Genomic DNA, 27,445 nt, shown 5'->3' on the forward strand with positions numbered 1-27,445 from the left:
TGTGTGTGTGTGTGTGTGTGTGTGTGTGTGTGTGTGTGTGTGTGTGTACTCGTTCTACACAAGTGCGACGCGGCTTAGCGATATCGTGCGTGCAAGTGCGGACACCCGAGAGCATTGTGTGCAACTGCATCACGGAACGACCGCGGCGCGACACGATAGAACGCGATGCAGTTCTTCTCGTCGCGGAAATTATATAATATTAACGCGCGCTGGCTACCGCACCGCCCTCAGGTGACGTAATCGACGCTGATTTCTGGCCAGTTCGCGAGAACATCGGCAAACGACTCCATCTGATAAGCGGAAAAAGAATCCCCGAGGAGCTAAGGTTAATGGATTTCAAACAGCTGGAAACGGTGACGAGGATTTTCTGATATCACCTTTTGAAACAAGCTGACTGTTATTTAGCAGGCGTGACTGCTGACTAAAAATGACGAAGTTGAGGAAAAGAAATGTGGAAGAAAAGTATGATTTAATTTTTATTTTAAACACTATCTTAAGTTGGCTCGAACTAATTTTATTTAATTTAGTGGTTACCACGAAAGTTACATTGATTTATTTGTAAAACTTTCTAAAACTCTATAATACGACTTTGTTATGACGTTAAGTTAAAAAATGATCGTGAATCGGTGCGACATTTATATTTTGAAGTACTTCGACGACGCATTCAGACGAAAGCAAATAAACGTAAACATTATGAATGTTCATTCACACGACTGTCAAATTAAAAATATATGGCAACGTTTAAACGACTCGTGGTAACTTTGATTTTTAGCTAAACGAAATGTTTGTTTGCTGTTTGTCAAATTGCACCTTCTTGGCAAAATTTAAATACAAATTGTTGGTAATCGGAGATGTTTTGGAAAGCATTGACCGCGTTCCAGGAAATATGATTCATGATGCGGGACGTGGGACCATTGAACTGTGTGCGGAACAATCCCGTGATTTCCGGAACGTCTGGTACAGGGTTGGGCAAAAATCCATTCGAACAGCAATCCACTGAGTTGCTTGAGAAATAATACAAAAATTGTCGAAGAGGAGTTTATACGAACTGCATGTTTCGAACGAGGCCAATTTCAAATTAAAACTTAATTATAGTCCAGGAAAAATGTACAGTAGAAGTTACAATAAACTTATATGCAACGTGAGAGAAACACGGAAATATATAAACACATCTTTGAATCTAGATCACATTGCAATTTTGATTATAGACAAATTCTATGTAGGCTCAAATTAAGTTCTAATATTTCTATTTAAAGGACACTGACTACTTAAATAATCAAAAAATATCACATTTCATTCGAATAAATTTCCAACATTTATATCATCATAATTGTACGTTCGCTCAACGTGGTATATAATATCATTCCACAGCTTAAATTTGTAATTTATATCGAATCAGTAACGAATAAAAAATTGTTTGTTTCATTCGTTATTCGAGTTTTTTTATTTACATAAGAATTTTGCCCCTCTGATCTGGTAACCCTGAACGGCCTGCCATTGCTCGAGATAAACGAACAGTAATTACGTCTTACAAGTTACATTTCAATCGACTTTTACTCTTGCCGCCATTGTAATCTGGTCTATCCGCTTATTCGATTCCACGAATGCACGCGGCCCGCGTTTCCAGGCAGCAAGTGAACGAACCATTATCGAGCAATCCGCGTATACGATGAAAAACGCAGAGAAGCACTTTCTAAGGCAGCGTTTACCAGACTTTTTTTGGGGCGGAATCACTTTTCACGAAAAGCTCACATAGATTTGCAGCTACTCAGTTTTTTAAACGAAAAATGTGCAATTAATGTTCAAATACATTTTGTCTTCGAAATCGAGATGAAAATAATAGCGTACGTGTGCAAATCATAAGATCGACGAAAGGTTAAACATGCGATTTCTATAGAAAAAATATGTATATAAACGTACAGACAAATTAACAAGTTCGTAGATGGATATAAACATATAAGTACGTATACAAATAATAATATCTGTTGAAAGGTAAACCTTTTTTTCTATATACGGAGAATGCATATGCATACGTATCGAAACAATACAAATTAGGAGTTCGAAGAGGGAAAAACTAGTTACAAAGAATTCTTGGCTCTTCGTAAACATATCACCGCACTGCCACTTTTTTGTTAATGTCATTAGCATATAAAGAGTATATGCAAAGCGTATTATTAATGTACGTCTATTATTAGTCGGTGCTAGTATATTGGTAACCGTAAAAAATATTGCAAAAAATGATAATGATTGACGTATAGCGAACGCTGCATATATGCAGCGATGATTGAATCTAATAAACGTAAAAAATTATATCTACAAGCAATGTGCAAGTACTGATACAAAATAAAATTGATGTAAAATGAATTAATGATGTAATATTAATAACTACGTGACGTTAGAGTGTGTTCAATTCGAACAGAAACAGGTTACTAGTAGTATACCACGTGGGTATTCACATTGCACCTTAATTTTATTTTTAATCATCATCGTGGTACAAATAATTATTCAATGAGGATTGATTAATTAATAAACCAATTTTTTTCTGTTTCGACAGGAAGAAAAATCAGACTGAAAATACATTCTTTCTTTGCAATTCAATGTAAGTAACACACATTCACAATACAAAGTATTCCTGTACATCCGAAGATAACCAGTGCAGTGTCGGAAACGTTTACATAATGTATGAAATATTTTTTCAGCCAATGAATATTTAAACACTACCAGCTACCAGTACGACCCAATTTCAACGCGTATTAAAAATACGAGCAGGCAAAGTCACTATTAATCTCGTTTATCGATTGCAATTTATTTTTTGAATTATTAATTGCTATTTCTCACAAGACAGGTGGCCATCTCGCACAGAAATATACTTTGGGAGATGTCGTTTCAAGGAAACAGGGACAACGCATCAGTTTTAAGGTATATTAAAAGTGCAGATAAAATCGCTGTTAATCTGATTCATCGACTGCAATTTATTTTCTTAATTATTCATTGCTATTTCTCACAAGACAGGTGGTCACCTCGCACGGAAACACAATTTGAGAGACGTCGTTTCAAGGAAACAGCGACACCCGGTATGCAGGCGAACCACGCGACGTATCGTGCGACAGAGTAGAAGGGCGTGCCTGCAGTCGCTGCACACTGCGCAGTTTGTTGCACGCGCTGCAATCGTCCGTATGCAGCCGAGATGTGAGAGTTGCACGAGTCGCATACGTGAACGCACACGCGTGCACGCGAACACACCGAGTCTCGGTCGTACACACCAGTCCAGAGCTCGATTTTTACGCGACGATAGATATCTAATGTGACATTAGGGGTAGCGGACAATGCACATTAATTGAACGAAACATATTTCATTCATTAAATATAATAATTCTATTGCAGTGATACCTTATCGCGCAGTATCGTTTCTTTTGTCTATATTGGTTATTGTCTACTATTCCCCAACGTCAACAGGAGATAACGCTTCATCATTCACTCACTGATTGTAAAACTAAATGTTGATATCTTTCATACGTTGGATACCTTATCAAATAATTCACCGAAGAAATATAGATTTACGTCGACGAACGAATTTCAAATCTCGTGTCTGATGAAAATAATAACCATGCGTAAAATAGCTGACCACGTCTGAACTAGTAGGACAACATTTCAAAGTTGTTTATGAATCACGTTCCTCGGAGCGATACGTTTCGAAGCACGATTCAGATTTTTCGGTGGTTGCTGATTAGATGGCACGAGATTATTTTTCATAGCCCTCGGTGCATACATGCCGTGTTGTTCGGCCATGAGATGCGAAATGATTCAAAAGAGCTTACATAGATACGCTGGAAACCTAATAATCTGATATCATACAAACGTAATACGCTGCAGCGTAAACACTCCTGTTATTAAAGAGCACGAAAGAGGAAACTTCTTGTCTACCTGACATTAGCTATGGCAAAAAAAAAGGTTTTTAATTAAAACGCTTTTGAATCCGTTCTCCCGAAGCATAAATTATTAATAAACATATTCCACAAACCTTATCTAGCGATTCTTATCATCCCCGGCAAAAAAAAACAAGTGCATTTCACGGGTCATTCATGCCGTGCTATAAGTTACAATCAGTCACGCGTGACATACATATTAACCTAACTCGGTTGCAAACAATATGTAATTTTCTCACCGCTCGTAATCATCGTTTTTTTCGCGTGACCAATCGCCCATAAGCGACCGCGTTTAACAAATCGTTCCAGTTTCTCGCGTTGCTCCTGAGGTGCTCGTAAAACGATGAAGAAAAGTGTATCAAAGTATGCGATACGATGCACCAAGCATTAAACGTCCGTTGGATGGATATACATTTCCGCTCCTAAATCATCGAATGCCCAGTAAATGTAGAATACAATTGTCTTTATGGAATGGTGTAAATTATGAAAAGAAATGAACATTTATTGCTCATTTGCAATAAATAGAACGTGTAAAACATATTCCCTATTAAAGATTTAATCGAACTGTCGACGAACAATATTGACACGCGTGTGTGTATGTTTGCTTTTATATCAAAATTATTTAGAACAACGATACCTTTTAAAATCAACAAATACACGATATTAAAGAGAGACAGGATACACTCTATCCGTATAGTTGTATACCTACTATAAATACAATGAATCGTGAAAAGTGTTTATCGTACGAAATCCAAAATATAAAATTCGTTCGTCAAGAGGCGAACGCCTCCAATAATTTCATCAACGACGCAATAAACACGTGCCAAAGCATACGCCATCCAAATTATTATGCAGATTCCTGTTTATTCGATTCCTGTTGATGGGACTTATTAATAAAGATAAAGCACGAGAACGCTACCTAATGTGAAGCTTGTTCTTCCTACTCAAGCCATTTAACGAACCTTGTTCAATTTCTATCAGCGAGTATAGACCATCGAAGTGACGGTAGATTCGGTGTAGCAACGAATCACACCGCGGATGACGTCCCTGGTCCCTGGCGTAGTCGAGGAGCATGGAGCGTGTCGGTGGCAAGGGTCCCCCTACTTCCGGCGAACCATATCCGGCAGAACGCCCACCTATATCTCGGTCCGCCAGACCGTGCACACTCCCTGCTGCCACAATCTACTCTATCGTCGTCCAATTGTGATAGATGTTCTAGTCCGACAAAATTGTTCCCAGTTGTACAGCAGCAATAAAAGTAGCTCCTCAAACGAACACTTGATGTACCAAATATTCCTACAGCGATTAATCTTAACGAAACGATAGCGTAACTTGTTTCTTTCGATACAAGTCCACCCTGTCGTTCTATTCGCTGGTTTACGTATTCACTTCTTATGTATGCTACTATGGTTACAATTTTCGAAAAATCACGAAACGAAGATTTTTATTTCTTCTTTTTCTAAAAAGTTAGATTTTCCAAAGTACACGATGGTAGTACGAGTGATCAGTAAATGCAGAGATTTTTACTTTATTTACATCCGTCAGGCTTCGAAGAATATACGTACGAACTATTAGTAATTTCCATTTATATAAACAAACTACTCGAGCATTTTGTGTAAACAGATCGCTGCAGGAGTACTTTTCACGCTCGCTGTGTCCGTCGTGAAATTCATTTCCTACCCACCACGCTTTCGAAAAGGAGAATTAAATCGCTACGATTACCTTCCAGCGGGAACTTGCTTGGAATAAGACCTTACGCGCGCAAACGTCTGAATAAAAACTAAATCAAAGGAACGGAAATTGTGGTTCGAGTCTCGAGTACCTCACGAGACACGCGAACGACGGATTAGATTAGTGGTTCGCGAGTTACTCTCGCGCCTTAGCGTCTTAATCGATAGAGATTCGATCGAGATGCAAACAGCTTCGGCAACGATACAACAAAGAAAAAAAGATAAAGAAGCGTCATTACGAAACTGCAAAAAGCGCGCGCGCGCGTTTGTGTGTGTGCGCGTGTTTCTGTATGTGTGTGTGACGCGGCACATGCCTCCGTGCATATAATGCCAGCAAAAACTTGTAACGTCTGTTCTTGGCCGTCATCTGTCGATTCGATCGAGTCTAACCGTGCGTCCTTTTAGCTTCGAATCTTCTCTCCTTATTCTTCTTATTATATTATTGTGCAAATAGAATCGGAATTTAGTTTGTCGTTATAAAATTCTCGAGTGATTTCGATTTGTATGCAAATTAAAGTTTGAATAATTAATTTCTCGACACGTGGGCATAATTCACGGAAGCAAATATTTATAAAATATTGATCATCTATATCGTTATCTTACTCCTCCTCACATTTCCCCAACAAATACCCAAGAGATTTGCTATCAAAAAGATTTACACGATACATTTTAATTGGCTAGACTGCGAATGTTTATACAAATTCACGTTATCTTGTACACAGTAGTAGAACAGAAACTTCAATTACAGTATCTTTCGTTTTCGAAATGTTGTAACTATGTTTGCTGTGTTTTATATGACTATGCATTTGTACATAATCTTGTATATGTTTATGTATTAGGTCTTCCCACAAGTTCGTGCCGTTTATCGTTCCGCAAGGGTTCTCCTATTGAAATAATTCTTTGAATGTTATGAAAAAATGTATTCATCCGCTCTTTCTACGATCTTCTCCCACCTTTCAGTCGCTATAAATAATTTCTGGAGTTCGTTCATTTCGTTAAATATAAATATGTGGCAAGAACTTACGAGACGACTGAATATTTTAAATGCATAAATATGCACAGTTTACTTATGCCACCAAAAAGATACTACAATAACACCTCAATATAAAAGAATGCCATGCTCCGATCTACTCGATTAACACGTAGATCGTCGTGTCACCCATGTATGGGTTTCACTCAAGAAACTAAAAAGATTAATTATGAAAAGTTGACATCGAAGGAGATGAATTTAAATGAATTTCATGAATTTTGATGTAGTTAGAAAAATAAATACCAGGATAAATGTTTGATTACATAGATTCCAGTAGTCTAAATAATATTTAATCTTACCAGAAATTTTTACGAATATTCGTTTGTCGGTCAACGTGTTAAGCGATCAACCCTCTCCCCTATTAGGTCAAATAATCACCGCGACATAATTACACATTTCGATCACGTACCAAGAATATTGTCCCTATGCGGCGCGAAATAAAATCAATGGTTCCGTTGAACATTGCGCAACAGATACTCGCACGGTTCCAGAAAATTATTATCCTCGCAGGAAAACGACATTATTAATTCCCGTTCGTTAATAAGCCCGCTAGCCGAACCGCCGTGTCCAAGACACACTAGGAAGAGTTATGTAAGACCGCGCGATCTTTCCAGCGAAATCCGCTTGATTTCGCGCGCCAATATTTATCGCACCCACATCCCGTTATCGTAATTAACTTGGCTCTCGAGTAATCCGACTCGTAGCGAGGTATGCACGATACGCAGCCTCGCGCCAGGCAATTTTATCCAACCACGTGGGTGTCCGTGTGGACCGGCGTGAAGGACTCAGCGATACATGACGCAACCAGGAAAGTAACGGATAACTGATAAACCTGATAAACAATAAAGAACCTTTAAACCCTGTCCCGATTGCACCATTAACCATGCACTGTTCAACGAGCTGGTTAACCGGTGACTCCTGTCTTACGAATTCGATGCAGTTTATCAACCAGCTGACGTTGCCCTCGCATAATCTTATCATCTTTTTAAAATTGATAGCAAACCTACTGGGTTACAGGTGCTGAGAAAAGAAGAGCGACATTTGTACGGTTCGAATTAATTTTGAGCCTATCAGAGGTTCATTAAACTCGAAAGGGAAGCTCGATCGTGTATTTCGACATTTAGCTCCTATTTTCTTTTCTTTTCATTCGCCTTCTTTCGTACACAAGTTTCCTTATGGAAAAGGAACCTATATGCTTCATTAATTTCACAGTTTATTTCTTAATAATTACAAATCCACGCGAAAGTTAATCGTGGAAGCAAAGAATCTTACAGAATTTTTCACAAAAGCTAGGAAGTTTACGTGTTTGTTGGTTTCCTCGACTGTTGCCTATAAGTTGCCTACTGGACTCGTCGATTTTACTTCCAACGAACGAAAGCTCCATGAAAAACGAATGAATAAGAATCAGGCACACATTTTCATGCAATACTTTTATGCATTGGCTACTTTTATATCCACGCGTTCAAACGTTTCGCTGATGCCTGTTGTTCTGGGTTTATTGTCCCCGCTGATATAGCATATCGTTCAAGCAACCGGTCCTTGTTACGTGTAATTGGAAACACGAGAACCACTTGCACATGCAACCCGAAATGATTAACAGATAGCAGAACGCTGACCCTGTGCAAGCCTAGAAATACGATAAGGATATGTCTCGGCGGTTGCTACTTCTACGCTTGGCGATATCCGTGAGCATTCGAAATTACCAGTAAATGGTTATCGACGGACATTAAAAATGGAAAATAAATTTATTTTCAAACTTAACGAACATACTAACGCGAAAGAAAAATTTGTGTCGCTCTATAGTGGACGGTGGCAGAAGATCGGTATAGTAGCATGCACAATGAGGATTTATGTATGGTACGTTACCTTAAGTCACTATGAGTTACTAACATTTATTCAAAGTTCGTTGTTCAATTTATTTTAGAAAAATTAAGATAATTAAAATATGCATTGTTTTATCTTATAATGGATACCACGAAGGAATAACGCAAAATTCTAGTCAAATTGTTGCTTATACAAACTAGGTAAATTAATATAAAGCACATAAAGAAATTTTGTAAAATTAAATATTTGAATAATGAGTTAATTACTACAGAGGCCAGCATCCAAATGATCAAGATAAACAAGCTGTTCGCACTAATTACACGCTTTTCTAGCTCATACACTTAAACTATATCCAGGTGGCTGTTTCTATCTGTATTAGAGTTACTCAAAATTGCATCATTAACGTAACAAAACACGTGGACATGTGCTATAAAGGATTTCCGACAACTTTTTCCTCGAAGCTGTTCGTTCTGTTTGTAATTGAATGTGCGAAGATCTTCATTCTATACGTTAAATCGAGCTCGTGCGTCTTCCATTATTCGAAACGCGTCGAAATACGACATAATAACTTGCTCAGACCTTCGTTGCTTTGAACGATTCAATAGATCAATTTATTGAGGTGGCTTCCAATTATCCAGACAAGTTTCTGCTGTCCTCGAAGAAAAAGTCTCGGACGTCTTGTGTTCTAATTAATGACTCTGTCTTTTTTTTTATGTTGCGCGTATAATCATGTTGCTTTTTCCTATTAGCATCTTCGTCTTTAGAGTTTCCTCGCTTTGACGTAGTAAGTACATGTTTTCCAGGTAGAGGATCGCGCATTTTTGTATAATTCTTCATTTAATACTTTTCCGAAGGTCTCCAAATAATTTTTAATTAATTATCACGTTTCTTCTGCGATTAATGCTTACCTACATTTGTAATTACTCAAAAATAAACTGTGAAATTAATTGCATATAGAGGCTTATTATCATATATACATAATTGCAATTACTGCCAATAATAAAAAAAAAATGTGAGAATAACAAGAAAAAATCGTCCCTGAAGAGGTTAATTGGAATAAGTGTCTAAATACAATTACGAATCCAAAATGAAGATCACTTATGTTTCTACATTCAGTGTGTGTTACATTAGATAATGTATTTTATTTAATGTCTCATCACTAATAAGAAAAAAAGTTTTCAACATTCCAACAATTCATTCAACGCGGAAGGTGTTTACAGATTTATGAACGAAGATATATCTCAAACTAATTTATCGGTACAGTTGGTACCCGTATCAGGATATTTCCCGCCGAAAATTGCGACAAAGGCACTGTTACTTAATTGTGTGATTTTAGAAAAAAGTTTAAAATAAATAGGTCAAATTTGTTATCGTTAAAAAGTAAATTAGCCCACTCCAAATTTGTAGTCACGCTGTCAATAAATGGCTGGACGTTGATAAACATTTATCACCGTAACTCGACGAAGCGCAACATCATCGACACGACTAGTGTCGCGTACGCAGGCAATTAACTAATGAAAATCACACACGTGCGCCGGCGAGATCACAATGAACTGGTAGGACAGACGTTTTCAAGACACATAAGTCAGCCGTGCGCTAGAGCAGAGCTTGCTCGCCAATGTACACTAACCATTTGTCATGCTTGGTTACTGCGTGCTTCGGCACCGAAGTGACTTCATAAACTCACGGAGGGAACACCTGCTGCGTACGAGGATGCTCGCATACCTTTTATCGAAGTGTCAACCTACCTGTTACTCAAACAATCTGACAGTGCAAACTTTGACTCGATATCGGGCGAGATGTCTGACAGACCAGCTGTCGTCCTTTAACCGATTTTCTATTTACTCAACGTTTCAAGGCTCTCTCCGGAAAAATATAAAATTCACACGACACACGAGCAAAGAAATGTAGGATAAATTACGCACGATTATTTGGCTGTATGCTTTAAACTAGGACAGTCGTATTCAAAATAAGGGAACACGAGTATATAACAACTTATGTGAAAGGTTTTGAAATATATAATTAACGTGATGTGAAATTATTGAAGAATAGTACAGGTAATATGAAACATGTTAACACTTCATCTACTGATTTATTCAGGAATAGTTTGCACTTTATAAGAAAGCTTTACCAACGAAACCAACGAAAGAATTACTAGGTTTTTTACATTACAAAATAACAGTGAAATACGTGGAATAAGGATCCTCGACATTTTAAAAAAAAGAATCATTCGATACGGTATCATTTAAACGAGAAAAACGATCTCTATCCATGCAAAAACTCAAACGTGGAAATTCGTCGAGACGCCAAAGGAGAAGTAAACAAAACGTTTTGTTAACACAGATTCGCTAAGTGAACGTATTCCTTTGCGCGAACAAATGGTAGCAGCTCGATGGAACCCTACAGATAGAACCAGCAATATATGGTCTCAACAAACATCACGTAGCCAGCAATAAAGCGAACGTAGAATAACGTCTGACACCCCGATTGCAAAACACGTGTAACTTTGGTGTGGCGAGCATCGTTCAGTTGCTCGTAAAACGCCAGCACGAGGTCCGCGCATATGCAGTTTGGATTACGTTCTCATTTTACTGAAATTGAGTTTAAACAACAAATCGTAAAGTCACGGCCCGCCACGGGGCAACCGTCCTTCCGTCACGAGAAACTGAAACAGCGAACGTAAACGCAACCGTCCATTCCATTTCAATTAAGTAATTCCCTAAACAACGATCGCTACATATTCAACGTTGGAAACGAACATCTATTAGTTATCGTGGATCCAACTCGCACCTCAACTCGACGCGCGGAATATATATATCGAAGCGAGAAAGCAACGCGTACCGTTGCACTGCCGATGCAATTATTTTGCATATCAAGTCCGCGAACAGATTTAGTATACGCCGTCCCGCGGCGATCGCAGATATAATACGTAAATTCACGGTGAAAGAAGGAATTCTATAATAAGAACGTTCACACCCACCGAAACTCAAGAGTAAAACGCGACTCGCGGCAACGAGCAACGATGCAGTACGCCGAGGCATAAAACGAACAACAATTATTCAGCGTTGTCGCGAGGAAGTCACCCGCCAGGACCTCATGCTGAGACGATCACGTTCCAGGGCCCGACCGGTCCAACCGTACCGTATCATGGAACTCCGTGACGACAACGAATCTCGGACTCCCTGAACCCTCCCAAAAAATCGGATTAAGGATTGGTTTCAATCTTTGTCGGTATTGCTCGTATTTTTCCTTAACGCGAACCCTGTATTCTTTTCAGTGAAAATATTATTCGTACTGGAAACGTTTAATATTAACCTCTTGAAAAACAATTAAAATTCATTCCTCAAGATGTTAATATCAACATACATTTGTTGACCTCATCATGGACTCTCTAAATATAAACAATAAATACAAGGACTTTCTAAAGGGAGCTTAGGATTTTGTTCTTCAAAAATAAAATACGCCTGTCAGTATAACAATACTTACACAACGTATTCATAGACTTATACAACGTCAGTATAACACTACATACGCCGTATTATTAAAAAAACAAGCACACACCAAATGTTTGATTAAAAACAATATACCTCGCGACCAATGGAATCAAATGCCACCCACACCTGCACGAGTCCCATATACAGCCAATGACAACAACGTTGTGGCGCGTGAATTCATACTGACAACAAATACATTTTCTCTATCAACAATGACACGAGTATCGAAAGCCGCAATAATGTCTGTCAGCGCGCTCGAATTGCTTAGAATTCGTTCCTCCTAACAATCGCGCCAGCGAACGATAAGTAGCGAGTTTTAATTATCCTGCAAACACGTAGCGCGAGCAAATACTGCGTCTGCGTACGAGAATTTAATAAGTCATTTTCCATACGAGATAGAAGCCCAGCTCGAGGCACGAGATGTAACCGCTACCTACGATACGCGAGGAATGCGATACCTCGCATATGCAATTCGCTTCTTCGTAATTACGAACAGGCCTATCGTACGCTTCTTGCGCGGGATTCCTCTTGCGCAATCCCCCGTTTTATTGAAACGCGATACCAGCGCCAGTTTCCGAGCAGCGACGATAATTTGAAAATTCTTCCGACTGCGAAATTGAAAGTGACGTGAGAATTATGCCGCGATAGCCAGCTAGTAAAAACCCCGAGCGATGGGAAGAATTGCACTGGGATATTAATTGAACTGTGGCTTGCTTAGTTTCTCGAGTACCCGCCGCTTATGCACAGTGTGACCGTAAAATTTTCACACCGAGCAGAGCGAAGGAAATCTAATGATCGATGCGCGAATTTATCGTCAAAATTGATCGATATGACCTCAGATTAGAAATTTAAGATTTGTCGACAAAGACTGTGTAGTAGGAATAAAAACACTGTTAATTGTTAAGTAATTAATAAGCGAGGAGAATTCAGGATACAAACTAATTAGAATAAGTCTAATGTAATTAAGTGTATCGTATGAATAGGTGTACTACTACTAATAATAATATACCTATAATGTCTTCTGTATTATCTGACCTTATGGCCCAAAAATCTGTCCATAAAGATATAAAGAAATGTTCCTAAGCATCAACGAGTTGTATCACACTCATATTCCCATTCCTGCCAACAAATTCCCGCAATATTAGTTATGTATTCGTATCACATAATACATGTATCATGCCCTGAAAACGGTACTACAATTTATTTGTAGACCATTCGTTGCTCCAAGGTAATAAAAAATCCCCTAAACCGTCGCCTATATCGAATCGTGTGATCGAGGAACTACTAACCTAAAGTGACCGGACTATAAAAGCTATCGGCAATGACGGTCCGTTCGATCAGTCCAGTAACTTTATGGTCACAGTGTGTATAAAGCGTAGAAAATGAATGCAACACCAAAGGGGCGATAAATCGCACGAATGGATCCTGCGGATTAATTCCTTCGATAGCGAGACCAGGGAGCCCGTAATGCAGTTACCGTTCTGTCAAGGATCTATTCGCGAACACGACCGACATTAATTCCTAGCCAATAAACCTTAATGACGACTAACGTACGCGTAGGAAGCTCGCTAATGACCATTGTGTGATACAGCTTTCTTGTAATTACTACCGATTCCACACTTTCATTCGTCCCTCTCCGTTCTCTCGCCAACGGATCACGTGTCGCCCAACGTACCGCGACGATTGTTTAAATAACAGCAAAGAAAATTAATCGCGAGCGCAAACAGAATCCCGCTTCGTTCTTCTAATTCAAGCGTGTCTGCCAATAACTCGATTCGCCACGTTAGACTTCCACATTCAATTAACGATCATTAACGGCGTACACCTGTTCGCGGTCCGAGGATACGAGAATATGTATCACTTCGTTCGTGTCTTTGGCGCATCGATCACCCGTGTCGGATGCAGACGGCGTTGTATCCCAGCAATCTGATTCCGTGGCCAATATTTTACCAGACGAGATGTAATTGAAATTATCTGTTTACAACCCTTTCAAAACGATATCTCTCGTGAAATCTGTTTGCTGGGTGATGAGAAGGATTTTCAAAAAGGGCTTCTGGAACTGTTTTATTAGTAAACCGCAAATAATGTGGAATACATCGGGTGGTTTATTGTTATTTTTAGATAATCAGACGTGGAAGATGATGTTTATGTGGGAGGAAATCTATTGGAAAAATTAATCTCGTGAGAAAGGAGATGCCGTTTCTTTCAGTGTACATTTCTAATGGCTTGAGCTGTTTATATGAAAGGCAATGAGGCCACGCACGCACACCTTCAGTTACCTTTAGAAAGAGTTTGAGCCAAGGTCCCAAACATGGGACGAGCTTTAATTTTTATATTTAAATGAAAGCAATAACAATTATGGCACAAGTAGTTCCAGTTCGTTATTATGAATATGATTTTACAGTTAATTTAATTGTTTCGTTGTATTTTTGAATTGCGACGGATAAAGGTGTTAAGAAAAGAAGAAATTACCAAAATGAAATACGTTACATTTCAACATACCTGTTGAACATTACTTTGTAAAATTAGCAAAAAGTAAAAATTATCAGAATAAATGAAAACAGTTCAGTGATCATTGATGACACAGAACGAAGGACTTGATCATCCTAATTTTTCATAGATTAGAGGACAATTTCCGATGGATTGAAAGGTAAAAAGAACCGAAGAATTTATTACTCTTCGCATCTTCCCACGGGTAACGGCAATTTAGGCTTCGACAATTAAACTCTTTCGTAAGACAAGCCTTCAACGGGTAGGCTGTCGGTAGCAAGGACTTTGATTAATCATTAATAAACATTAATGCCTAACTTTAAATTGGAGCCTCATTTGGCCGATACAGAATTTATATCGAGCTTTCTCCGGGGCAATCACGAAGAATTCTTCAACGGCGCTCGATAATTATTCACGTAATAACTCATGTCGTGGGACGACCGGTAACTCATGCGCCGTCTCGAGAGCTGTAAATTATGTTATTAGCGTTTTAATTGCACGGTTATCGACTTATTCCGCTACGTAACACCGCTAAAAGTCGAAGAACCTTTCAAATATATAGGGAACAACTCATTGGCGACAGTAAAGCATTTCCCAATTCGATGATTAATTAAATTATCAACTATCACTTCTTCGTTTCTTGAATTCTCTTATTTCTTTTCATACACAGAATAAGAATCTTCTTGATGTTATCGTTTAAGATAATTAATATGAGTCAAGAATAAGACTTACTCCTTCCTGTAGCTCGGCATAATAAATATATTCACGAAGCTTGAAATTAATATTCCCAACAGCTTCCACACAATAAAATCTCAAATAGCGCACCATTTATAACCGACTTCGAAAAGGAGGAGGTTACTCAATTCGACATGTATTTTCTTTTTTTTTTTTTTTAATGTCTGTTCACCGATTACGCCGAGATGGCTTGACCAATCGGAATAAATTGTGTTGCATCTTGTAGAGCATGCCCCCCCCCTACCCATCCCGGTGGTCCCATTATCACGACATAGGTCCCGCAGGCGCTCCTCCGGCATACTCGCGCTCTGATTGGTCAGGAGTTTCTGTTTCTGGAATATCTCCTTAACAAAGCTTCAAGCAACATTTTCGCTAAGGAAATATTGTTTCCAAGGACCTTCAACGTTTTTGAGTCATCCTGTATATTGCTCATAACTGTTGTTATTGCATGAAACCTATTGGTTACAGAATGCCACTAAAAAGAGTGAAATACAATAATTCTTTGGAAAAAAAATTAACAGACTTCAAAAAAGGTACAGTGAAAAGTATGAAATAATTTCTAGTTAATTTATATGAATACGCACTAGCTCTAGACATAATTGTTCAAAAGTATGGGAAAATGCAATGAAAAGCATGAAATAAGTTCTAGTTAACGTATATAAATCTGCATTATCGACCGAGCACTCCATATTATCGACAGTGTGATCATCATTATCATCCGAGCACTCTACATTACCGACAGAGTAATCTGCATTATCGACCGAGCACCCTACATTACCGGCAGAGTAATCTGCATTATCGACCGAGCGCTCTACATTACCGGCCGAGTAATCTTCATTACCGACAGCGTAATCATCATTATCGACCGAGCACCCTACATTACCGACAGAGTAATCTGCATTATCGACCGAGCACCCTACATTACCGGCAGAGTAATCTGCATTATCGACCGAGCGCTCTACATTACCGGCCAAATAATCTTCATTACCGACAGCGTAATCTGCATTATCGACCGAGCACTCTACATTACCGGCAGAGTAGTCTGAATTATCGACCGAGCACTCTACATTACCGGCAGAGTAGTCTGCATTATCGACCGAGCACTCTACATTACCGGCAGAGTAATCTGCATTATCGACCGAGCACTCTACATTACCGGCAGAGTAATCTGCATTATCGACCGAGCACTCTACATTACCGGCAGAGTAATCTGCATTACCGACCGAGCACTCTATATTACCGACGGAGTAATCTGCATTATTGACCGATCACTCTACATTACCAACAGAGTAATCTGCATTACCGACCTAGCACTCCATATTACCGACCGAGTAATCTGCATTATCGACCGAGCACTCTACATTACCAACAGCGTAATCTGCATTTCGACCGAGCACTCTACATTGCCGGCAGAGTAATCTGCATTACCGACCGAGCACCCTACATTACCAACCGAGTAATCTGCATTACCGACCGAGCACTCCATATTACCGACCGAGTACTCTACATTACCGACCGAACATTCTACATTACCGACCGAGTACTCCACATTGCTGACCGACAGATTATTCTGCATTATCGACCGCGCACTCTACATTGCCGACAGAGTAATCTGCATTGCCGACCGAACATTCTACATTGCCGACAGGGTAGTCTGCATTGCCGGCAGAGTAATCTGCATTATCGACCGAGCAATCTGCATTATCGGCCGATAACCTATCAGACCTATCTCGGACCAACCAAAGAATCTGACGGATTGTTTCGCAAAAATTGTGTCGGTAAAAGTCGATAATGCAGATTGCTCGGTCGATAATGCAGATTACTCTGCCGGTAATGTAGGGCGCTCGGTCGATAATGCAGATTACTCTGCCGGTAATGTAGGGTGCTCGGTCCATAATGCAGATTACTCTGCCGGTAATGTAGGGTGCTCGGTCGATAATGCTGATTACTCTGTCGGTAATGTAGAATGTTCGGTCGATAATGCGGATTACTCTGTCGGTAACGTAGAGTGCTCGGCCGATAATGAAGATCACTCTGTCGATAATGTGGAGTGCTCAGTAAATAAATCAGATTCATATACATTAACTAGAAATTATTTCATGCTTTTCATTGCATTTTCCCATACTTTTAAACAATTATATCTACAGCTAGTGCGTATTCATATAAATTAACTAGAAATTATTTCATACTTTTCACTGTACCTTTTTTGAAGTCGGTTAAATTTTTTTTTCAGAAAATTATTTTATTAAGGCTCCAACCTGAACAGATCCCTTGAGCATAAAATATCACCCACATTGTATAGAAAAAGAATCGCCTAAATTTACCGTGAAAACCATAAAAGGCTAGATAATTTTAAATAGAAATGTCCCGTATATCATAAAAAAGAAAACGGGTACGAAGACAGACACGCGCTACCAAAGTCCGCAGCGTCCAACGGAACGGTTCCAATCGGTCCTAATGCCATCCGTTTGACAAAGGCAGTGATTTTCACCGTGACTTCTTTTATTTCGTGTACCAGTGGCCGAACTACCTCGTCCCATTTGTCCATTTCGGGCGGCAGGCGTGCGGAAGAAATCTTTCCGGTTTTGGTGGTAGAACCGGTTTCACCATCCTTTTTTTTTCGATTCACCCACCGCCGGTGATGCACCGCGACACGAGACCCTTGCAAACTTTTTAGCCTTTATTTATCAATGCGTCCGCGTATACATATGCACGCGACCCTAGAGATTGCGGAATTCAATGATCTCGCGGCACGAAACGTCCCTCGGCGTTCCACCATATTGGTTTTACGCGCCCGGTAACTTGGAACGATACATAACAGCCGTGCGCGCAATTTATATACGCGAATTGCTCGGTGGACACGTCACACGGCGCGGAAAAAATCAACTCAAAGTTCAAGAAGGCCAAAGGAGGACCATTTGCCTCGCACGCCAACGTTACGCCGCTCGGAGATACGCTTATCTCTCACGATTTCAACATCGACCCTCAACTTCGGCTAGCGGCCAATGCGAATGATCCCGTAGCCCCTTTCGATGCGTCCCCATAAGCGATAACCTATGGCGACAGAAACGAAAGTGTGGACCGCGATAGAACACAACAAATATCGAAGATGGTCGCTCGAAGAACGTGGACCCAATTTAAGACAATTGTGTAGTTTAGAATGGTTTAACTACATTTGGTTACGTTCGAGCCCCTTTTTTTGGAAAATGTTATAAGTGTAACGTTGATTGACAGATATACAGGCAATCAGTTTCGAGAGGTAAACACTAGAAAAGCTAAATAAATTTAACTTTCAATGCACGTCGACGATTACTATTTGAAATTTCATGCCAATCAAAAAACTGCATCCTTATACAGACGTTAGGATATTGAAATTCTGCGGCTCTACCCTATTACATCCGTCCAAATTTGCGTAATTAAACGAAATGTATAACGATACGTCATCCTTTTAAATTCGCCCTCGCACTCGATGGAACCGAGTTCCCAAACAGAGGATCCCCATCTGGGTCGATTCGTTAATTGAAATAATTCCACGCGCGATTTCGTTGCCCCCGTTGTCGCAGACTCATTCATATTGATTAGCAGAGACACCGATAAGTATCGGGTATTCCGCGATGAGGTTCGCGGTAGCATTAAAAAAGGGTAACGCTCGTATAGAACGAAACAAACGTACGGCAGGCAACATGGTTGCAGAGCTAGCCACGACCAACGAGCAGAAACGCTTTTCATTAGCACTACCGAGAGTTCAGCCGAGTTAATTTGCCCTCTAAATAGATCGGCGGCTATGCACGAAACCCGTCATTAGCGCACGCCGAACAAAGAGAGACGCAGGAATTAAGAAGGTAAAAGATGGTGAGGCGTTACGCGCCTCGAGAGAGCGCATAATCATGGTGGCCGGTTTCGTGGCAGACTACTTTAATGTTTCCTGTTACGACTATCCCCGTCGGTTATTGTTTCTCCATTAGATACGTACTTAAAGACTCGAAACGGATTCCCCTGGCGCCCGTACCATCGCCAACAACCGCCCCGACGAAATTTACAGACGAAACGGTATTCGCTTCCTTCTACCATGAAAACGCTTGTAATACCACTAACGCTGATAATTAGAGAATAATAACAGCTAAATACGACTACGCGTACGCGTGCATGGTCTCTTCGACTTGGACCCTAGCATATCGCACTTATTTTTTCGTTTCATAAATTCTTAAAAAAAAATATATACGTACGTCTTATATACATCGATCCTGTATTGATTTTCTGAACCTTAGCATGCAGCGCTTATTTTCTCGTTGCATAAATTCTTAAAAAAGATCAAATTCTTTAAATAATCCTTAATCTAATTGTTAGATTTATTAAACATCTACCGTTCTATCATCTAGCTACGTACTTCCTCGTTGGAGTCGGAACCCAAACACCACTGTTTACAATAAATTATCGCGAAAAGACAGACTGAGGTTCAACGGACTCCTCTGTGGCGCTTCGGAGTTAAATTAAAATGCGAAGACGATCTAAGAACCGCGCACCATAATTGCAGCTATAAGTTGACACGTTAATTAGCCAAATTAATGATACCGATCGTTACGCGATAAAATTTCACGCGTCGTAAGGCACGAGCTCTCGAGGGCGCCCCAGGATCTCGCTGCCACGAGAGTAATAAGGACAGCACGATCGATCCTTCTGGTAACATTTTATGTTTCTGGCGCTAAATATTCATCTTCATAGCCATGCATAGATAATACGTGCATCAACGCGTAAAAACAATGATTAACAGATTGAATTATTAATTATCTATTAATTATCTTTGTAAAAGTCTAAAAGTTAGTGCACATTACAACGTACACCAGATCTGAAGTGGTCGACGAACAAAATCCTAAATCCTTTTTTGAGGAGCACTTTGTATCGAGAAAAATGATTTATTCCACTACACTTGTCCGGAACTAAACGTAGCAAGGAGAAAGACTGGTGAATTCAGTCTGCGTTCCATCGGTGGACAGTGTACGCGGCAGGCAGTGACGGATGACGACGGTTTCGATAAAATCGTTTCTTACGATCGTTCGACCGGTCGTGCGATCGGTGTCAACCGCGTAAATTGACGTTGATACGCCTACTTATCGAATTCTAAACGAACCCGCGCCGCAATCGGTCATCACTGTCAGCCGGAGATGGTAAGCCGCGCGCGCGGGGGGGAGGCTTTATGACAAGAATCGCATTTTCATGAAACGATACGTTCGCGGACGATGTCGATAAATGACCAATCCGCTGCGACCATATCCGTTCGCTAACATGCCGTTTAGAGGATCGATAGCTTCCTCCGTACAAAGCCCGACGGAAGAGAGGAAAAAAAAAAAGGAACGGACAGCTTTTCCTAGGGAACACGGTCGAGATATTCGCCCAACACGAGCATAGCGTGACGCTCGTTTGAAGTACGACGTCGCGACAAAGTGGCCCCGCCATTTACTGTCCCGATCTGGATATATCACGTGGAAAATGATGAAGCCATAGCAAATCGCTTTGATAGCCGCAAGAAAATTGGACAGGGACGGACGACAAACGGAGAGACCGAACAAGGAAAGGAAAGGCTGACGATCGTGTAAAAAGTGGAGTCCATATCAGTCGTCGCTTCGAACGGATATTATTGTACAATAGACGCAAGTTGTGGGAGCCTGGCAGCATCGAGGAAATTCAGACTGTTTCACTCTTCGGTTCAAACCTTCGAAATCTATTTCATTCAAACTATTTCAGTTTAATGTTACCGATTCGTGTTTAATCCTAATTTTAACCCTTTGCACTCGAATTGTCCCTTCCGAGGGACCATCCAGCAAACTTTGTTAGCGATTATACAGGATAAACTTATGCAAGCGCAAAAATGCATAGGTTTCCATACAAATAACACGAAAGACTATTTTTGGGGTGCGATATTTACAGTCCGGTGATTTTTCTATAGCCGAAGAAAAATTCCACGCACCTTTTAATCAACGACTCATATTTATTATATGAAAACTGCAGGTGGTTAAGACATACGACGTATTTAAATTATTGCAGTATGATAATAGAAAAGAATATGAAATTGCATGGCACATGCTCTACCGCTGTTCCACGATGGCCTGAATAAAGCAGATCGGAGAGGGAAAATTATACAAACTATGAAAACAGAAGTTTAAGACGCATTGCATTTAATGACGCACTTCCCATCGACGTTTCGCGGACAGCGTGAAATATAGTCTCGAAGGACACTGTTTATTGCAGTTTAGCGCTACATTTATTTGCGGATGCGAGGATGTATTGCGTCATAGTCGTAGATGTAACGCCCTACTACTTAGTCGATTTTACGATGAAGTATTCGTGGGCGCCTTGTTTATAGCCAACGTTCGTCGGTGATACGACTTCGTTATGTGAAAAATGATGCCATTAACTAGTCATAGACGACATTCGGAACGTTGTAAATTAACAAAGAGGTTCATAGAATTTAAAGAAAGTTGCTTTCGGATCCCAAACCAGTTAGTTTGTTATAAATTCTATTTTCTTATTTATAATTGTTAAATTCTACGAATTCAAGAAACGTAAGATACCTGCCACTCGCGAATGTGTTAATAGCATAGAAATTATAAAATAAAATAGGCAACAAAATATGGTGCACAGAGACAATTATCGTGAAATTTTATTGATTTCTGTCAACGAATTTTTAAAAACAGTATATCGCACCTTAAATCCTGGCACCCATTCCCTTTTCTCGAATGACAGATCGACGCGCATTTAAAAATATTCGCGAGATTCGACGACAGACAAGAAATGACGCAAATAAAAACCGATTGGTTTAAAGTCGAGTGACAAATCCTCGATCCAATTAAACGCGATCGAAAAGAAACGATCGTTGCACAACGATAAAGCTTCTGACAAGCGATTCGAGAGAAAAAGGATGGAAAAAGATCGCGGCCCGGCCAAGCTGCCGGAACGCCCGTTCACGCTAAATGCACTCGTATTATCGTGAAAGCGAATCGGTCGGCGAGGCTATTTAAAAAAGTTTGGCACCTTCTTAACACCGACCAAATTTACGCACGACTTTAAATCACAATCCTGAGCAGCGGTGCAACTTCGTCGAGTTTAGCGTTGACCCCCGTGACGTTAATGGTTCGTAAATTGAAACGTGGCCATGCTACTCGAACCGATCGAACGAAGAGAGATGTTCTTGCTTCGTATAAAATTTCGCGCAACTCGTTGTTCCATTTTTGTGTTAAAAAATTTAACGTCGGTGAAGAAATATAAGAGGTAGTTGGTCCGAAGCTCATTATTCTATTTTTGTGTTAGAAAATTCGACGTCGGTGAAAAGAGATAGAAGAGATCGTTGGTCCAAAACGGACACTTTCTGCTAAAAAGTAGTATCATCGATACATATTTGTATATAATATTCTATGAAATGAAGAAATAGGAGCTAGGTATTTAATCAACGTGTGATATTAAAACATTACTTACGCTTATATTTATAATAACTTTTCTGGAGAGGAATGAACTTTTTTCAATATTTATTTGAATTTATAGTACGAAGGGAATTTTTAAAAAACGTTGTACATTATTTCATCACATTTTTCAACTTTTTCTTTTATGAAGTTATTCGATTTGTGCAATGAACAGCTCAAATATAAGTTTTCGAATGAACGAGCACGTAATTTAATTGTTTTAACGAAAAGTTATTTGACACGAAGATTTATCGTCCGCTGATGTAGGATTCGATCACGATTTTCTCTGCGATGACGCATGTACCAAACTTCGCAGCCAACAGAATGCTAAACGTAACTCAAACGTGGGCAGAGCTGCACCACCCTCCTTTGTTATCGATTATTGATTATAAATAGATACAGTCATTACACAAATGTCTCGCTCAAAATATTCGTACAATGCCATTTATCTGCGTTCCAGTCTCGTTAACGGGGTATTCTATTCTTTGACCAGTTTCGAGGCAAATTTGATAGTCTTTTTACAGCCGAGGTACTTGACAAATTTTAAAGACCGTAAGCTAGAAGGACACTAACAAAAGAAATCTATTGTTTAACCTAAAGAAGAGAGTACTCCTCAAAATTTGTACTGAGTGGTCCCATAAATGATTCTCATCGCATTCAAAACTAATTATCAGTCGCGAATCCGAGGGCCTATAGATAACGACTTTAACGAGTCCTTTTCTTGTCTAATGTATTTTAAGAAAGTCAAACAATCCACCCAATGAGAATCGAAGCTTCTTTATTTTCATGATAGATGCGTCCCTGTAAATCATCCACCAGTAATGGAGCGTCATGTCTAGGAAGGTTTCTATATTCAACGAAGGAAACCGTTCCAGACGCACGTCGCGAGTATTGATCGCGAAGAGATATACTTCATAACTTTTTGGAAAGAACTGCAAGCTGTGCGCTACTACATGTGGCTTACAATGGGAGTTCTTCCCCTATGTAATCGTAAAACATTCATGGATGACGATATAGTCGAACTCCACTTCACGCGTATGACTATCACCGAATATATATTGTCATTTGCGCATTCTAGCAGCAAATTGCAAAGGAATTATTGTTTTTTAAATCATTTTTAAAACTAGCCCATAATTATTTCTTTTAGCAATAGAAATATAAAAATAACCATGTGGTTTGTATACTTTCTTTCGACACCCTGTACAAGTTTTACGTGTAACATGTTTCAATAAATTTTTTTATCAATAATATATCCATTCTCAGCGAGACAGTACGATAAATTTTGTACCTTTCTTTGTCACTTCGTCACACGTAAATTCTATGAGTGAAATGTAGCAATCAATTTTTTTTTATTAATAACATATCCATTCTCGAGGCAATACTACTAGCGAGGCAATACTACTGTATATTGTGTACGTACCAAAGTGTTCATAATTATGTTACTGGACACTTATCTCTGTCACATATTGGAATATTATATTTTTTTTCAATATGTTCCACATAGTAAGTGATTTTTTTCATTTATCAGCTTAGCTTTTACGTGTATTCTATTCCTTCGCGATAACAAATCCACGTTATTTTTTACTTTTACACATACCAGTGTAATTTACAAATTTAAGAAACTTGGATGACAGAATGATTGCATCTGTTTCTATTATTTGTTTATTCTTTGGGAATTCTCGAGCAAAAAAAGAAACTTATTCGATACTCCATACCCTTACAAAACGCTATCAAAATGAAATAGCTTGCGCGAATCCTTGTTGCATCCACTGCGTTGGTCTCTCGCGCGTCACGAAGCTCTGCTTCCATTAGCGTAGTCGAGGAACTGGGCGAATTTCAATACTCGCCCCCAAGTGTTTGTAGGGCTTTATCGTTTTAAGCGTCAAGAGATGCAGATGTTTCGGGGTATGTCGCGAGCGTGTTGCTTCTGATTTATACCGCATTAATTTTCGAGTAACATTGCGGTTGCACGCAGCCGTAACCCGCGGGGACGTGTGCAGCGTGCACGCGTGTACGGGACCGAGTACTATGCACGCACGCATCTCGTTCGGTGGGTCGTGGAACGCCGACTCGCGCGCTGCTCGCATGAATGCTCGATTACCGCTATCGGATAAGCTCGATCGATTTTTCGATCGTCCCATTTGAAGGGCGTGAACACGCACGCTCGCTGATTTACGAGTTTCTCGGCTCGCTCCTTGGCTGCAGCGCGCACCGAAATGGGTCCACGTTTTCCAGCTCGATAGGCGACGAAGAATGTACAGCCAACTTTTTTACACGCATTTGAAGTTACACGGTTCGAAGACGTATCTCATTTTTCAAAAATTTATTCGCTTTAACACTTTATCTACTGGGAGTCTATTTATCGACATTTCAATTTCAAACTGCGGATTTGCAAGAGACTACAAAATGCACACGGTGTGCAGTAATATAAAAAAATATTGAAAGTGAAATTCACATTTGTAATATTTCCAGTGTGAAATAAATTCCTAGTTAGGTTCTATTTTTATAAGTACGTTTGCAAACGCTTTATTTTGCGTAAATATCCGCTGTCTAGTGACTGTTTTTGGTTACCTACTTACAATCTTACAGACCTACTTACGTCTTTTGAAAGTGCGTATGGAATTTTATACCTGATTATGGCACGCACGATCCTACAGTAAATCGTAGATCAAAGGGTTAACGAAAAGTCCTGTCACCCATTTGTGGGTGATGTGGCGACTAGCGTGTCAAGTGAGGGAATTTGAAAATGGATTCGTCCAGAGTTTAACCATACGGCTATTCGTAGTCGTTATTCGATCTGGGTAAACCTTCGCTATAACTAACTTCTTTCCTAGACATTTCCTTCTAAAACCTATCATTTAAGTTTCTTTAGTGAACATTTTCACTTTTAAATATTCGAAATTGTGTATATATTAGAGAGGACCATAGTACAAAAAAGGAAACGCTGATGCACAGTAACGTAGAAGGCTCCCTTCTAAAGTGTACGATCTTCCTAAACGGAACGGTGGTTGAAGCGTCAACGCGATTTTCAAGTCATTGTTACGTGCCTACGTGAACGGTTATCGTGTTATTTAATTACCGGTTGTTTTAATCGTAGATTTCACGAATATGTAAATGCTCCCATCGCCGCGCAACATTGATCAGTTACGTCTATTTCTTGGATGCGCAACTACGGTAAACACGCGCCGTGTACCCCGATATCGTGAAATTCATCGAGTATTTCAAGAATCCAGCGAAACCTGTCCCCCGACTGTTAAATTAATTAAATTGAACCGTATAGTTTACCGTGAGTATTTCAGACCTGGTAACGGATACCTATAGCTCCACGTTAGAGCGAATGTTGCACTCGTTGTGCAATAACCAACACGTGCCGTGTCTTAAATATAGCTCAAACGGTATTCCCCTCTCTCTCAGTTGCCTGTCCGCAAAGTGCGTGGTTCGGATCAAAGTGAGACAGGGCCCTAAAGTACGTTAACAAACGCGTTGTTGTCGTCGGGCTTCCGTGAATGCTTACTAATTGGGAGTCGCATTATTTAAAGTCGCGTCCGAAAAAAGATTTACGCGGGCATTCATTACGGCCGTTACTGCGAGAACGTCTCATTGCATCCGCTAAAATCACCGAAATTTACAACAACGGTAGTACCGCTTAATCCGAATTTATCGTTCGACATTACGCAAACGGCACTGTTTCGTTTTTATTGTGTCGAGCTCTTACGATCCCGACGATACACCCGCGCTCGCGCGCGACTCTCGCGAGTCCTTCTGTACTCACGTGGCCGAGAAATCCACAATTGACACGAACAAGACCGTGAAATCCGAAGAAATACAATCCAACGAGACCGTACATAAGCCGCTTGTACAACGTGTTGCACCTTTACCCAGGGACGTTCATTTATTTCGTTCGTCACACGCTTAAATTCGTTGGAACAATTGAGCTACTATCGCGGACAGAAACAAAGCTTTCAATTTTAGTGCTCGTAAAAATGCGACAAGATCTCGCGTGACCGGTTTCTTTAAATCTCTCGTACCTGATGCTAACAAACGTGTACGTTGGGTACATTAACCCATTATCGGACGTCCATTTACCCGATCCATATATGAACAACATTGCACCGACACTACTTACGATACGAAAGAACGTTATGTTTTCCGTTATATTTTTCTAACGTGGCTCCATCTTCTTTAAGTACAATTTTACGGATAAAGAGTCTCAGAATCGATTTCTATTCAGTTATTATTGATAGAAAACGATTTTTACGTCGAAAGATGGATACGTTATTCTCTTATTTTATTATTTAATACCGTCCTGCTATTCTCGAGAGAAAATCGAAGGGATTCGAGTTGAAGCTTCCCTCACGTTTAGTATGTTCCGAAGAAATATAATACGCGACGACCGTATATGTCTCGTTGCATCGTACCACGCCTTGGCAGGCGACATTCATTTATTTCGGACACCGACTTTAAATCCATCGAAACAATTAACAGGGTTACGCAGCTCGCGTGGGTGTCGCGTTCCGAAGCTGACGTACAATCTTCCCGTATCGTGACTTCATGCGCGACAGATAAGAGAGGAGACAGAAACAGCCGTGTCACTCCAATAAAAATCTGATAAGGCTAAACGGGCCGAATGGACGCTCACTGCGCGCCAGAGTAGGAGCAAGGGAAAGTGCTCGTGTAAGTCATTCCACGCGAAATCGGACACTAAATGCAACTCGGATCTTTTTGCAAATTTCACTATAATGCAGTCTTTAGCGATACTTGA

General features: G+C 39.9%; 1 protein-coding gene across 2 annotated transcripts in view; it reads right to left on the reverse strand.

Annotated features, from left to right (window-relative positions):
* Window positions 1–27,445, reverse strand: part of LOC128889070 (Krueppel-like factor 6) — a 409,458-nt gene that overhangs the window by 372,516 nt on the left and 9,497 nt on the right. The gene's annotated exons all lie outside the window — the stretch shown is intronic.

Source organism: Hylaeus anthracinus, unplaced genomic scaffold (assembly GCF_026225885.1).
Source record: "Hylaeus anthracinus isolate JK02 unplaced genomic scaffold, UHH_iyHylAnth1.0_haploid 11994, whole genome shotgun sequence".
Lineage (NCBI taxonomy): Eukaryota > Metazoa > Arthropoda > Insecta > Hymenoptera > Colletidae > Hylaeus > Hylaeus anthracinus.